The sequence below is a fragment of the Lissotriton vulgaris genome, unplaced genomic scaffold, assembly GCF_964263255.1.
Source record: "Lissotriton vulgaris unplaced genomic scaffold, aLisVul1.2 SCAFFOLD_2183, whole genome shotgun sequence".
Lineage (NCBI taxonomy): Eukaryota > Metazoa > Chordata > Amphibia > Caudata > Salamandridae > Lissotriton > Lissotriton vulgaris.
Genome location: NW_028242822.1, coordinates 234,492 through 247,477, shown reverse-complemented (window position 1 = coordinate 247,477; position 12,986 = coordinate 234,492).

Below are 12,986 nucleotides of genomic sequence, written 5' to 3'. Positions count from 1 at the left end.
CCGCTTCAGGAGGGAAAGCCCGCCCGTTTCGGGGTCGATGAAGTGTTCCTGACGCTCATCCCCCGAAGGTCGTAGAGGTCGCGGGCCGTGAACCACCGATGACGCCTTCGGCGCCGAGGAGACCTTTTCGGGCACGCCGGCCACTGCCTTAGGAGCGAAAGCCTTCGGCGCCGTCTTAGGCGGCAACGTGAAGTGGATCGGCGTGGACACTTTAAGTGGTTTCTCCTTCGGATCGACCGACGCGGTGCCCTCACGGATGCGCTGCAGGGAGTGCGTCACCTTCTTGGTGAACGTGGTGGATGGGCGCGCCGGTTCAATGGAATCCTTCGAGGCCACTTTCGGAGTTGACTCTCGGGGCGCAGCGCCCTTGGCCTTGTCGTGCAGACGCGGGGTCGTGAGGACCTTCGGGTCATCTAGTTGCTTCTTCGGGTCACCGAGAGTCTTCTTCGGCTCGCAGACAGCCTTCTTCGGGTCTAAAGGCTTTTGCCGGTGTCGATCGTCTTCGGCGCCGATGCGCCCGTCTCGACCACCTTCACTTTAGCCTTCGGCGCGGCAGACTTCGTCTCGACCCCCTAGACTTGAGTTTTCGGCTCGACAGCCACCTTCGGCTTCTTCGGCGCCGAAGCCTTGGAGCCAACCAAAGCGATGCGCACTTTCGGTTTCGATGCTGGCACCTGCGCAGTATCTGGCATCGAGACCGTAGGTTTCACTTTCGGTTTCGTTTTGCCAGGGAGTGGCTCGGCAACAATGTCCGTGGCCAGGCCCGAAGGCGGGGCCGTGGAACCCATAGCGAGATCTTGGGTAAGGCCCGAAGGCGATCCCTCGACCTGGGCCTTATAAATCGGAACGGCCCCAGAGTCAGTTTGAGGAAGCTCCTCATCCGAGCTATCCTCCATGGCCCCGAGGGCTCTGTCGTCATCTCCTACCTCGTCGGCGACTTCTTCGCCCTCGAACACCTCAGCATCCGTGTCGTAGTCCTCTTCGACGTCCGACGCGGGGTTTGATTCAGAAACGTCCTGGATAGATTTGTCCTCAACATCCCCTGCATCGAAGATGTCCACAGGCGCCGGAGCAGATTGCTGGGCCTCCAGGCGCCCAGCTCGTCGAAGCTTAAGCGTCTTCTTAGACCTGAAGCGGGAACAAGCCATACACTTGTCCTCATCGTGGTCTGGCGACAGACACTTGTTGCACACCGGGTGGACGTCAATGTGGGGGTACTTCGAGTAACAGACCGGACATCTCTTGAATAGACTTCGGTCCATGATGGACGGTCGATAGGTCAGGAGTGTCGACTGGGCCTTCCGCGCCGAGAGCACGCGGGAGTACAGAATCCGGCTCGGAGCCGAGCTAGAAGAAGTAATGCCGAACGCAAGACAATACCGACGTATAGACTAAAGACCTTTTGGTCTCAAGAAAGTTTTTTATCGATTCCGACAAGAGGGAATTAAAGACATCCGAACCCAATGGCGGAAAAAAACAATCTGAGGATGGAGTCGATGCCCATGCGCACTGTAGTCCAGGGGAGGAGCCACCTATCTCGTGATACTTCGAAGACTCTTCCAGGACAACAATGTGCAATCATCCGGACCCAACACTAGGCGGCGATCTATGCACAGATATGAATTCAGCAGCCCACATGCCTCGAACCTGCTCCAAAACTGGCATGTTTTTTGTGCTATCCAGAACAGAATGTGTTCCCCACTGTTGGGAATCTTTCCCATTACAGATTTCAGCGTTTGCTAGCTAATACCTGTAGTATCCAATTGAGGTTGCACAGCCTGAGCAGTTAGCGCAGGGTTTTCAGTGTTCGCATTATGAACTGTGCAAGACTTCTGTAAATCTTTTCCAGATCTTCGTATAGTGTTGTTAATTCTGCTGAATCTTAAATTATCAATATTAGGATGCGGTGTATAAGCAGCTAAGACTGGCTAAGTCAGTCCTTTACTGAGCGGACCAAGTGTCACGTTTTCTGGGGTATGTGTGCGGGTGCCTTTAAACCAATTTGTGTGTTCTTGGTAAGTTAATGGAATGCCTATGACCACATATGGAAAGTATTCCTCTTGTGTTTCATCTACAATGTATGCGTGAGACAATTGTGTGTGCATCCGCAGCCAGGAATGTAACCCTAGTGTAGAATACCTCTGTTCTGAATGCTTCGTATGCCTGGACCATGAAGGTAATGTCTCCACCCATTGCCGGCAGACCATTTTGTAGTAATTTCATAGTAACTGCATGTCTGCAATTTTCTGTAATATTGAATGACTACTTCGACTCCATTGTTATCTCAATTATCTCTGTGTTCTGACATTTTTTCTTAAAGAAGGAAATTCTTAAGTGAATTTATGGAGATAGGGAATGAACAATGTGGGAAAATGTTATTCTACGAGCATGACTAACAAACAGCCAATACTTCGGTTATACCTACTCAGCTGAGGCGGATTTCCCTACAACCACGGTAGTCACTGGTTTACAGGTTAAAACGGGTCTCTGAGAAAAGCACAACTGAACTACTCAGACCTTTAAATAAGAACCCAACCAACGTTGGCAACACCATGTTGTGTAGTTCCTACTAATCCTTAGGACCTGCGCATTTGTTGGACAACAAACTTTGGGTGAGGTGCTTAGACTGACTCCAGGCAACTCCGCAGGATATGTTGGCCTAGAGACCAACTAGCTCACAGTGCCACCATAAGCCCTCTTAACCCTACCAGGGAGCGAATGGTTTTTCAGAACCTTTTGCTCACTAACTCGTGCTTATTTGTGCTCAGAGAAATATACAGAGAATACACAGTGGGACATTTTCAATATATTTATTGAACAAACGTTATTCTTGTATAGAATACATGTGCTGCGATAATCAGTAGACCGAAGCAGATGAAAGTGATTACAAGCATCAAAAGAGTAAATAGTAGATACAGTTTTACCATGGTGCTAAAACAGTGCATATATGCAGGCATTAATTATGAAGTAGTAATCAGGCATACTCCTACTATGTGAACCCTACTCTGAGTGAGTGTATCTAAAATGTGTTTGTAGGTGAAGAGCCAGGAATCCCCTAAAGGGATGATCCAACCCCATTACCTGGGGGGGGGAGAATGCAGGAGCCAGTCTTGGTCACAAACTGGACACCCCTTCACGGGGATGCCAGACCGCTGTGTGGTAAAGTCTCAGCATACAGGGACCCTCATCTCAGCTGAAGTGTCTCCTCTGCTAATCTTTTGGGATGTTCATTATTTAGAATAGAAAGCATCTTTGTGATGTACGTATAGAGTAGCAATGTTATGGATATATAGATAGTCCTGTCACCCCATGGATGAAGATAGAACATTTGTACATTGTGCATAAAAAAGCCTTGTACATGTTGTTTGAGGCATTGTGATAATGTTATGAGAAGGTATATGTGTATAGATAAACTAATCCAACATGGTCATGCACTTGCATATGTGTAAAAGGTCACAGCAGAAAAGTTAATTTGCAAGTTAGGACAATGTAAGAAAATGTACAGCTTTGTTACTTGGGCCTAACCCGGGCACATAATACGTGCTGTAAAAGTGCCAAGGGACATGGGAATTCAGGGTGCGCCAGAATTAAACACAGAATCTGCTCCAATGGAGATCGGGAGTGAGATCAGGAAGCACCATGATGCCCTCTCTGGAGTCCAAGAGTAGTGGGAAGGGGCTAATTTAGACTTTGACCGATAGTGCTTTTTGTTGGATTTATGTCAGGAATCATTCAGTCAGTTCCCTAAACAATACAGGACATTTTCGTTCCAAAAAGACATCCAGGGTTGTGGTGAAACCTAGGATGGTGAGTTTCTGGGTAAATGTGAAATAGTTTGGAAATTCAAGATGGTCGCTGCTATTGCCATGGTGACATATCGGCGACGTTCTAGTTTCCAGTAATCATGAGGAGCGAGAGCGCAGAGAACTGCGCACTTCAAAATAGACTTGGCCGTGAGTGGCCGTCATTCAAGGCGCTCACAGGAATTTCAAGTTTCAGTGTTTTCTGTGAGAATAATTCATAGTCCCGTTTCCGAATATCTTAGTTCAGAGTCGAATGTGGGTGTTAAAGCATCGTGAACCAAGACTGTGAAAGGTTTGAATCTTTCGACGTGTCAGTGAAGAAAAGACCATCGGAAGAAGGTTGCGCTTTTACAGTAATTCCAGTGAAGAGTTCTTTGCTTGAGAAAGACTTCTGAACTTTTCCTGAGGAGAATTATCCTCAACTTGGCAGTTTCATCACTTCAGAGTTACGCCAGGCGGCGAACGGCTGTGACAGCAAACAGTCAATCACCGGAGGACAAAGTAAGACTTTTCCAATCTACTTGGAAGACTTTCCAGTTCCCCCCAGAGCTTCCCCACTGCGCTGCCCCTTTGCTTACCTCCCTCTTTCTCCTTCCTGGTTCCTTTTTGCACGCATCTTCCAAGTGTTCAAGACTGTCTACAAGAGCAGCATGACCATTTACTAGAACCTGTTAACAGACTCCCAATTGAGAGCAACGTTGCCATTGAAGAAGTATTGTCCACTCCTTCATGGTAACCATTTGCAACCATATACAGAGAGGGGCAAGGCTCTAAAGACAACTGGAACCCAAGTGCAGTCCTGAAAGCCAGTAGAACATAGGACTAGTGGGTGCCAGTTGTCGTTGGAGTGTCTCTCTTTTCTGTCCACTTCCCCTTTGCCTGTCTCTGGTGCCGTTGCTCGTGAAGCAGCGTCACTGGGGATAGGGCATTGGGAGCCAGCATCAGTTCTGCCTCTGCGAAGAATCTGGGACCTGACAGTTTGAAGTGCCCAAGTGGTTCACTCGCCCAGGCAGAATGGTTGAAGAGTTTAGTTTAAAGTCCCTTGGGGAAATGTTAGCAGGGATTCAGAGAGAGATTGGAGCTGTGAGGGAGGAAAATAAAAACTTGAAACAGGAGTTAGTAGTTTCTCGTCAGGAAACCTTGCTGTTGTCCCGGAAGGTAGAAGGATTGGCAATGAGTAATCCAGCAGGGCCTTCCCCAAGTTCTAGCAAGGGTACCACAGAATCTGATACTAGAACGGTAGCGCAAGTTATTCATTCCGTTTCCCCTTTAATTCCTTTAGCAGCTCCGGAGTGATTTCATGGGGACCCTCAAAAGGCCCAGTTGTTTCTGACCCAATGTTCGTTACATTTTATGTGTCGTCCTACCCTATTCCCTGATGCCCAGTCTAGAGTGGCGTTTGTTTTGTCATATTTGGGGCGGGGATGCTGCAAATTGGGCAATGCATTTGGTAACGCGCGATGATCCCTTCCTGCATGATTTTGACCGATTTAAAACGGAGTGTCTCCGCATTTTTGATAGGAGGATATCTCAGGCTACTGATAATGAATTGCTTGAGCTCAGACAGGGGTCAGGAGATTTGATTACGTACTTGGCACAGTTTAACAAACTCATTGTCGCAACTCAATGGCCTGAAGAGAAAAGAGCAGCTTTGTTTTACCGAGGACGTCGGGATGAATTGAAGGATTCACTTGCTCAGATACCTAATCGGCCAACGGAGCTTTCGGCCTTGGTAGATTTGGTACTGGAGTTGGATTTTCGTAGTGTGGAATGGAAGGGTGAAAAGAAAAGAGATTTTCGAGTCAGCATTCCACGGTTTGATAGAATGAAGACTGAAGAGTCTAAGAGTGTTGGTGCTCAATCTGACATCGAACCAATGCAGATTGGAGCAGTTCGTGGACCCCTGAGCAAGGAGGAGAAAGAACAGAGAAGATTGAAAAGATTGTTTGTATTGTGGAATGCCGGGGCATTTTGTTAAAGAGTGCACAAAACGACCCAAGATTCAGATGAAGGGAAACGCCATGAACCATCAGTAGAGGGGGTCGCTCTGATGGCGGACGTTGAGAAGACGATCCCAGAAGGCCATTCACTTTTGAACACGTTGCAAACTCTGATGCCTCATCTTATCTTGCAGTTGACGTTAAAGTTTCGAGGTCAAGAATTTCATGGAGTGGCAGTAATGCTAGACTCAGGGGCTACGGGCAATTTTTGCAATATTAAGTATGCAGAGCGAATGGGCATACAATCCATCCGAAAAAGTAAAAGTGAACCAGTGAGAGCGGTGGATGGAACCAATCTGTCTTCAGGCCCAATCACTTGTCACACCGAACCGGTGGAGCTTTATCAAGCAGATGGTCATCACGAGCAGGTGCAATTTAATCTGATTGACGCGCCGCAGTTTCAGCTGATTTTAGGCTTACCGTGGCTTGCCTTGCACAATCCAAAAATTGATTGGGAGAATCAGACGGTGAAGATGCAATCTGATTTTTGTCATGAACACTGTTATAGTAAGGATCCGCCGAGACGCATTCCGACTCAATCACAATTGCTTTCGCATGGGGGGCAGACGATCAGTGTGATTACGTCTGTGGAAATTCCAGAGGAATATCAAGAGTACAAGGAAGTCTTTAATGAGCAGGAAGCTGAAGTATTACCTCCGCATCGCTCTTATGATTGTACTATCGATTTGGAGCCAGGAGCGGTGCTTCCTTGTAGTAGAATTTATGCTCTTACTGAGAAAAAGAACCAATATTTGAAGGAATATCTGGATCGTTATTTGGCAAATGGATTCATCAGACCCTCCCAATCCCCAGTGTCCTCGCCATTGTTTTTCATTCCTAAGAAAGAAGAGGGAACCTTAAGAACCTGTATTGACTATCGAGCGTTAAATCGAGCCACCATCAAGAATCTATATCCTTTGCCTTTAATTTCGGTCTTGTTGGATCAGATCAAAGATGCTCAAATCTTTACTAAACTGGATCTGCGTGGGGCCTACCATCTGGTGCGGATGAAGGAGGGACACGAATGGAAGACTGCATTCCGAACTAAGTTCGGTTTGTTCGAATATTGCGTGATGCCCTTCGGCCTTTACAATGCCCCTGCTGTGTTCCAGCATTTTATTTACGATGTTATGGGAGATCTGATTGACAAGATTGCTGTAATCTATTTAGATGACATTTTGATTTTCTCTAAAGACCCTCAAGAACATCCAGAACATGCGAAAACAGTGCTGCATCGACTACAAACTCATCACCTATTTGTGAAATTTGAAAAATGTATATTTAGTTCCAATCGAGTGGAGTTTTTAGGATTCGTGTTATCTCCGCAGGGTGTGATGATGGATTCGGGAAAGATACGAGCTGTTGAGGATTGGCCGTCGCCAAAGGATGTGAAGGAATTTCAGAGATTTCTGGGTTTTGCTAACTTTTACCGTTGATTCATCTCCGGCTTCGCACAATTGAGTGTGCCAATTACTCGACTACTTAAGAAAGGGGTGAAATTCCAGTGGTCCAGTGAGACAGAGAATGCTTTCGTTACCCTGAAGAAAAGTTTCACGTCCGCTCCACTTTTACGTCATGCTGATCCAGCTGAACCTTTCTTTGTGGAGGCAGACGCTTCTGATCAGGCGATTGGAGGGGTCTTATCGCAGAGACATCCAGATACAGGACAACTGCATCCCGTTGCTTTTCGATTACGAAAACTGAATGCGGCGGAAATCAATTACACCATTGCTGAAAAAGAGCTTTTGGCAGTAAAGGATGCCTTCGAAGACTGGAGACATTATCGCTTGGGAGCTCGACATAAAGTAACAGTGTTCACGGATCACAAGAACCTGCAATTCTTGAAAACGGCAAAGACCTTAACCCCCCGGCAGCTACGTTGGGCTCTCTATTTTTCTGACTTTGATTTTGTTATTACTTATCGACCAGGCAGCAAGAATGGGAAGGCAGATGCATTGTCGAGAATTGATACCGTAGAAACGCAGCATGTGGTGGAAATTCAACCTATTATTCCGGAGACTCAAGTTATCTGCACAGTCACCTTGGATGGTTTTCAAAAAGAAGTCCAGAAAAGTCTGTCTACGGAAGAAATCAAGGCCTGGGTAGCTCAGGATCCAGAACGCAAGTGTCACCAGCAATTGCCATACTATCGAGAAGCTTTATATCTCCCGACCCTGTCTTTACAAGAAAAGGCCTTGAGAATGTGCCATGATCAACCGCTAGCTGGCCATAAGGGCATTATGAAAACTCTAGATCTGGTTCAGCGTTATTTTTGGTGGCCTGAGCGGTCTTCCTCTGTCAATCAGTATGTGTGGTCTTGTGATTTATGTGCCCGAAGTAAAGCTACACGACAAGTACCGCAGGGTATGTTGCAACCCTTACCAACTCCTACCTGTCCGTGGCATACTGTATCCATGGATCTTATTGTAGATCTTTCCCTTAGCAAAGGGTTTAAACACAATTTTGGTTTTTGTGGATACCTTCTCCAAGATGTGTCATTTGTCCCCCTGATTGGACTCCCCTCTGCAAAAGAGTTGGCGAGACTATTTGGGGAATACGTAGTGAGGTTACATGGAGTTCCCAAGATAGTAATTTCTGATAGGGGGGCTCAATTTGTTTCTCACTTCTGGAAGGCTTTTCTTCATGGGTTTGGGGTTGAGACTAGGTATTCTACCAGTTATCATCCAGAGACTGACGGTCAAACTGAGCGTCAAAATCAGGAACTTGAACAATATTTAAGACTGTTTCTTATGGATCAGGGAGGAGAGTGGGCTGATCAGTTGCGGATGGCTGAGTTCGCATGTAATAATGCGAAAAGTGCATCTACGGGCTATTCTCCTTTCTATGTCAATTATGGTAGACATCCTAACCCTTTTTGTGTTCAGAAGGAATTGAGGGTGCCAGCAGCAGGGGAGTTATTGAAAGATATGTCTTCCCTTCACAAATCTGCAGAAGAGAATTTGATTCAGGCTAAAGTGAAGTACAAGCAACATGCAGATCGACATCGTAAACCAGCTCCAGAGTATCAGACAGGTGATAAGGTGTGGTTGTCCACTAAGCATTTGCATCTCAAGGGGAATAAGAAGTTTCAGCCTCGGTTTGTGGGTCCATACATAATTGAGGAGGTTCTGGGTCCAGTTACTGTGAAATTGAGGCTTCATCCTAATATGAAGATCGATCCCGTCTTCCATGTTTCCTTGTTGAAGAAAACCTCCCCTCAGGTTAGAATAGAGAAGCCTCCTCCTCCGCTTCTCGTTCAGGGACATTCCGAATATGAGGTCAAGTGCATTCTGGACTCCAAGATCCGTTCCAATAAGTTGTTTTATCTGATCAATTGGAAAGGATATGGTCCAGAAGATCGCTCCTGGGAAAAAGCTGAAGATGTACATGCTTCTCAGTTAGTAAAAAGCTTTCATTCCCAGTTTGCATCCAAGCCAGGACCGCCGTCTCGGTCTTTGAGAGGGGTTACTGTCAGGAATCATTCAGTCAGTTCCCTATACAATACAGGACATTTTCGTTCCAAAAAGACATCCAGGGTTGTGGTGAAACCTAGCATGGTGAGTTTCTGGGTAAATGTGAAATAGTTTGGAAATTCAAGATGGTCGCCGCTATTGCCGTGGTGACATATCGGCGACGTTCTAGTTTCCAGTAATCTTGAGGAGCGAGAGCGCAGAGAACTGCGCACTTCAAAATAGACTTTGCCGTGAGTGGCCGTCATTCAAGGCGCTCACAGGAATTTCAAGTTTCAGTGTTTTCTGTGAGAATAATTCATAGTCCAGTTTCCGAATATCTTAGTTCAGAGTCGAATGAGGGTGTTAAAGCATCGCGAACCAAGACTGTGAAAGGTTTGAATCTTTCGACGTGTCAGTGAAGAAAAGACCGTCGGAAGAAGGTTGTGCTTTTACAGTAATTCCAGTGAAGAGTTCTTTGCTTGAGAAAGACTTCTGAACTTTTCCTGAGGAGAATTATCCCCAACTTGGCAGTTCCATCACTTCAGAGTTACGCAAGGCGGCGAACGGCTGTGACAGCAAACAGTCAATCACCGGAGGACAAAGTAAGACTTTTCCAATCTACTTGGAAGACTTTCCAGTTCCCCCCAGAGCTTCCCCATTGCGCTGCCCCTTTTCTTCCCTCCCTCTTTCTCCTTCCTGGTTTCTTTTTGCGCGTATCTTCCAAGTGTTCAAGACTGTCTACAAGAGCAGCATGACCATTTACTAGAACCTGTGAACAGACTCCCAATTGAGAGCAACGTTGCCATTGAAGAAGTATTGTCCACTCCTTCATGGTAACCATTCGCAACCATATACAGAGAGGTGCAAGGCTCTAAAGACAACTGGAACCCAAGTGCAGTCCTGAAAGCCAGTAGAACATAGGACTAGTGGGTGCCAGTTGTCGTTGGAGTGTCTCTCTTTTCTGTCCACTTCCCCTTTCCCTGTCTCTGGTGCCGTTGCTCGTGAAGCGGCGTCACTGGGGATAGGGCATTGGGAGCCAGCATCAGTTCTGCCTCTGCAAAGAATCTGGGACCTGACAATTTACTTGAATACTTTGACCATAACTATGATCGGTTGAGAGAATCACTTTGGGAGCAGAAACAGGACTGTCCTTTTGACTTTGCCCCATGTGGCATGGAGAATTCTTGTGTCTGGCGATGTAAAGGTTGGCCTCACAGTCCTGTATGGACTTTGGTTTCATCTGGGTGCAGTAGCTGCAGTTCTTGGAATCATGCTTCAACCCCCAGGCACCACAAACTGACATATGCTTGCAACAGTCCCTACACAATTTAATCCCCATTGTTTTAAGGAGATGACATTTCCCTTGCACACTGGTGCAATTTTGTAGAAAAGATTTGGTCAAAAAAACGTAGGAGGAGGTTCGGATCTGCATCTTGAGGCGTGGAAAGAAAGGAACGGACGTCAGCACGCATAGGTGAAGCTTATATGCAGATCTGCTTGCCACTTCTGAAGCAGAATGACATCAGCACGGAGCCAAATAATTCCACCTACAGGCAGGCAAGCAGAACGGTTTTGAAAGTTTTCACACCCAATCTGATATCTGGGTAATATTCACAAGGTAAGGGTCTGCAGTTCGCATCAGAAGTATGTTTATTCTCTCTCCTACCTTATAATTTGAATGACTTGCTTTAATCTCCATTCTCTGCCTGCCTTAGTGTACCCTACTGTCACGCTCTCTACCACACTTCTGCTAACAAACCATTGTTCCACTTGCATAAAATCCCTTGAATAGTCGCACCCAACTAGTTTCAACTTAATCCACAAATAAACACTGGAGGAAACCCTACAAACAGTTTCATCACAGCACCAAAATACCTCAATAACCAACATACAACAAGAACCACTGGGTTAATCAATTACAGAGTTACGTACTACCCGCCATAAAGCATTTCATTTAATCATCAGGGTAGTATGTGCTAGATAAATGCAATTGCAATACAATGTGCACACATTAGCCACAAGGTGATATTCTAATACGATTAGGAGCTCCATCTCAAATTATGTGGGTATCAATATAGTCAGCTAGACGGGCAGTTGGTCCATAGGACATGATCTTCATATCCCCTTCTAAATAGTAGATATAGATATATCTGCAACTAGCACGGTCTTCAACATGAATCTTAAGGGCATCCAGGAACTCAGTGAAAATTAGCAAGCTCCAAAGACCTCTCAGTGCTATGAGACACTATAAAAATGCCAAAAGCAAAACAGCCTCCTCAATAGTATGAAAGCATTTTAGGCCTCGTTAGGGATATGAAGTGCTGTATAAATAACCATACAATAGAATATATACAAGGTTCCCAGGAAAACACAGCAAACATACGGAGGCGCAGGGTCACAAATGATTTGCATATGGCGGAGTCTGAACTAAGGTGGCGAAGTGAGCTAAAGAATGAAGATGGATTCAACCTAGATCTGTGTCTGGGCACGAGTGTCTGAAAAGTTTCAGCGCTCTGTCCATCATCTCCTTGTGTTTGCTTCCCAGGAAAACATAACCAGAGTAGCCTCTAGTACGAGGATTCTGCTATTTAGACCAGGGTCAGTAGAGAATAGACAGTGCACCAGTGAACATAAGCTTCAAAACCAGCCTCTTGGCTATTAAGTGCTTGTGTGATTTAAGGAGTTAAAACAGATCTAAGATCAGAGGAAGATAACTAGTGTGTCCCTTGCAACTTTATGTATAGAGACCGGTTTTCATATCCAGGCACAATGAATTCAGTCCAAACATATTTGTGTGAGTAAGTGGATGAGAGTCTAACTACATTTTTCCCTTGCTCTGTATCATACGTTGTAATTGAGGCTTTTGATGAAGAGCTAGTATTCCTGGACAATTCTCAAATATGCCAACCAACCCCTCTTCTCCAGAGGGCACAAGTGAAGTAAAAAAGTCCCTACTTTCACCAAACTGAAGGAAAAACTTGTATTAAGAGTGGTGTGGTGGTACGTGTTCAAAACGCACACCTAAGCACCCAGACATTTGTCAACAAGAGGGGAGGTTGCAGTACAAATTTTTGAGGAAGGAATTAACTATTCCACAGAAACCTGCATGATTCTCAAGAAGGTGGTATAAAAGTTTAGGTTGGCACCTGTAGTACTGGAGTAGATCACTGTCATTTTTGTTCGGTATTTTAAGCAGAGGTGTCTGGTACCAGGATGGATACAGATATCACTTTGATGACTTTCTGCTTTATCCTTATATCCCTTATGTTAATAAACTGAAAACATTACTCTCAAAGCAGGTTCTCTCTCTAGCCTGGCTACCAGGGGCTGTGTTACATAAAGTGCCCCAGAGTTACAATGGGCAATTGTGCCCACTTTGCACACCCGGGGCACTTTGGTACTACAGAATGGGCCACGAACAATTGTGAAGCTACTTCTCTAATACCAATAGCGCTGGTGCACTTAAAGCACCTGCGCCATCTTCAAGAGGGTGATTCCTCATTTGCAAGACCACAATGTTTCTTGAACTTCGCCGCATCTCTTCCCTCCATAATAGCACGAGAGAGAACTGTCCAGGCCCCCTCCGGACAGTGAGGTAGCACCTGTGCAACCGCATCCCATACAGAATAGCGTCCCAAGAGACAGGCAGTGTTCACAGACCGCAGTCCAGAACTTGCAGAAGAATACATTTTCTTCCCAAACTGCTCCATCTTCTTGGATTCCTTGTCTGG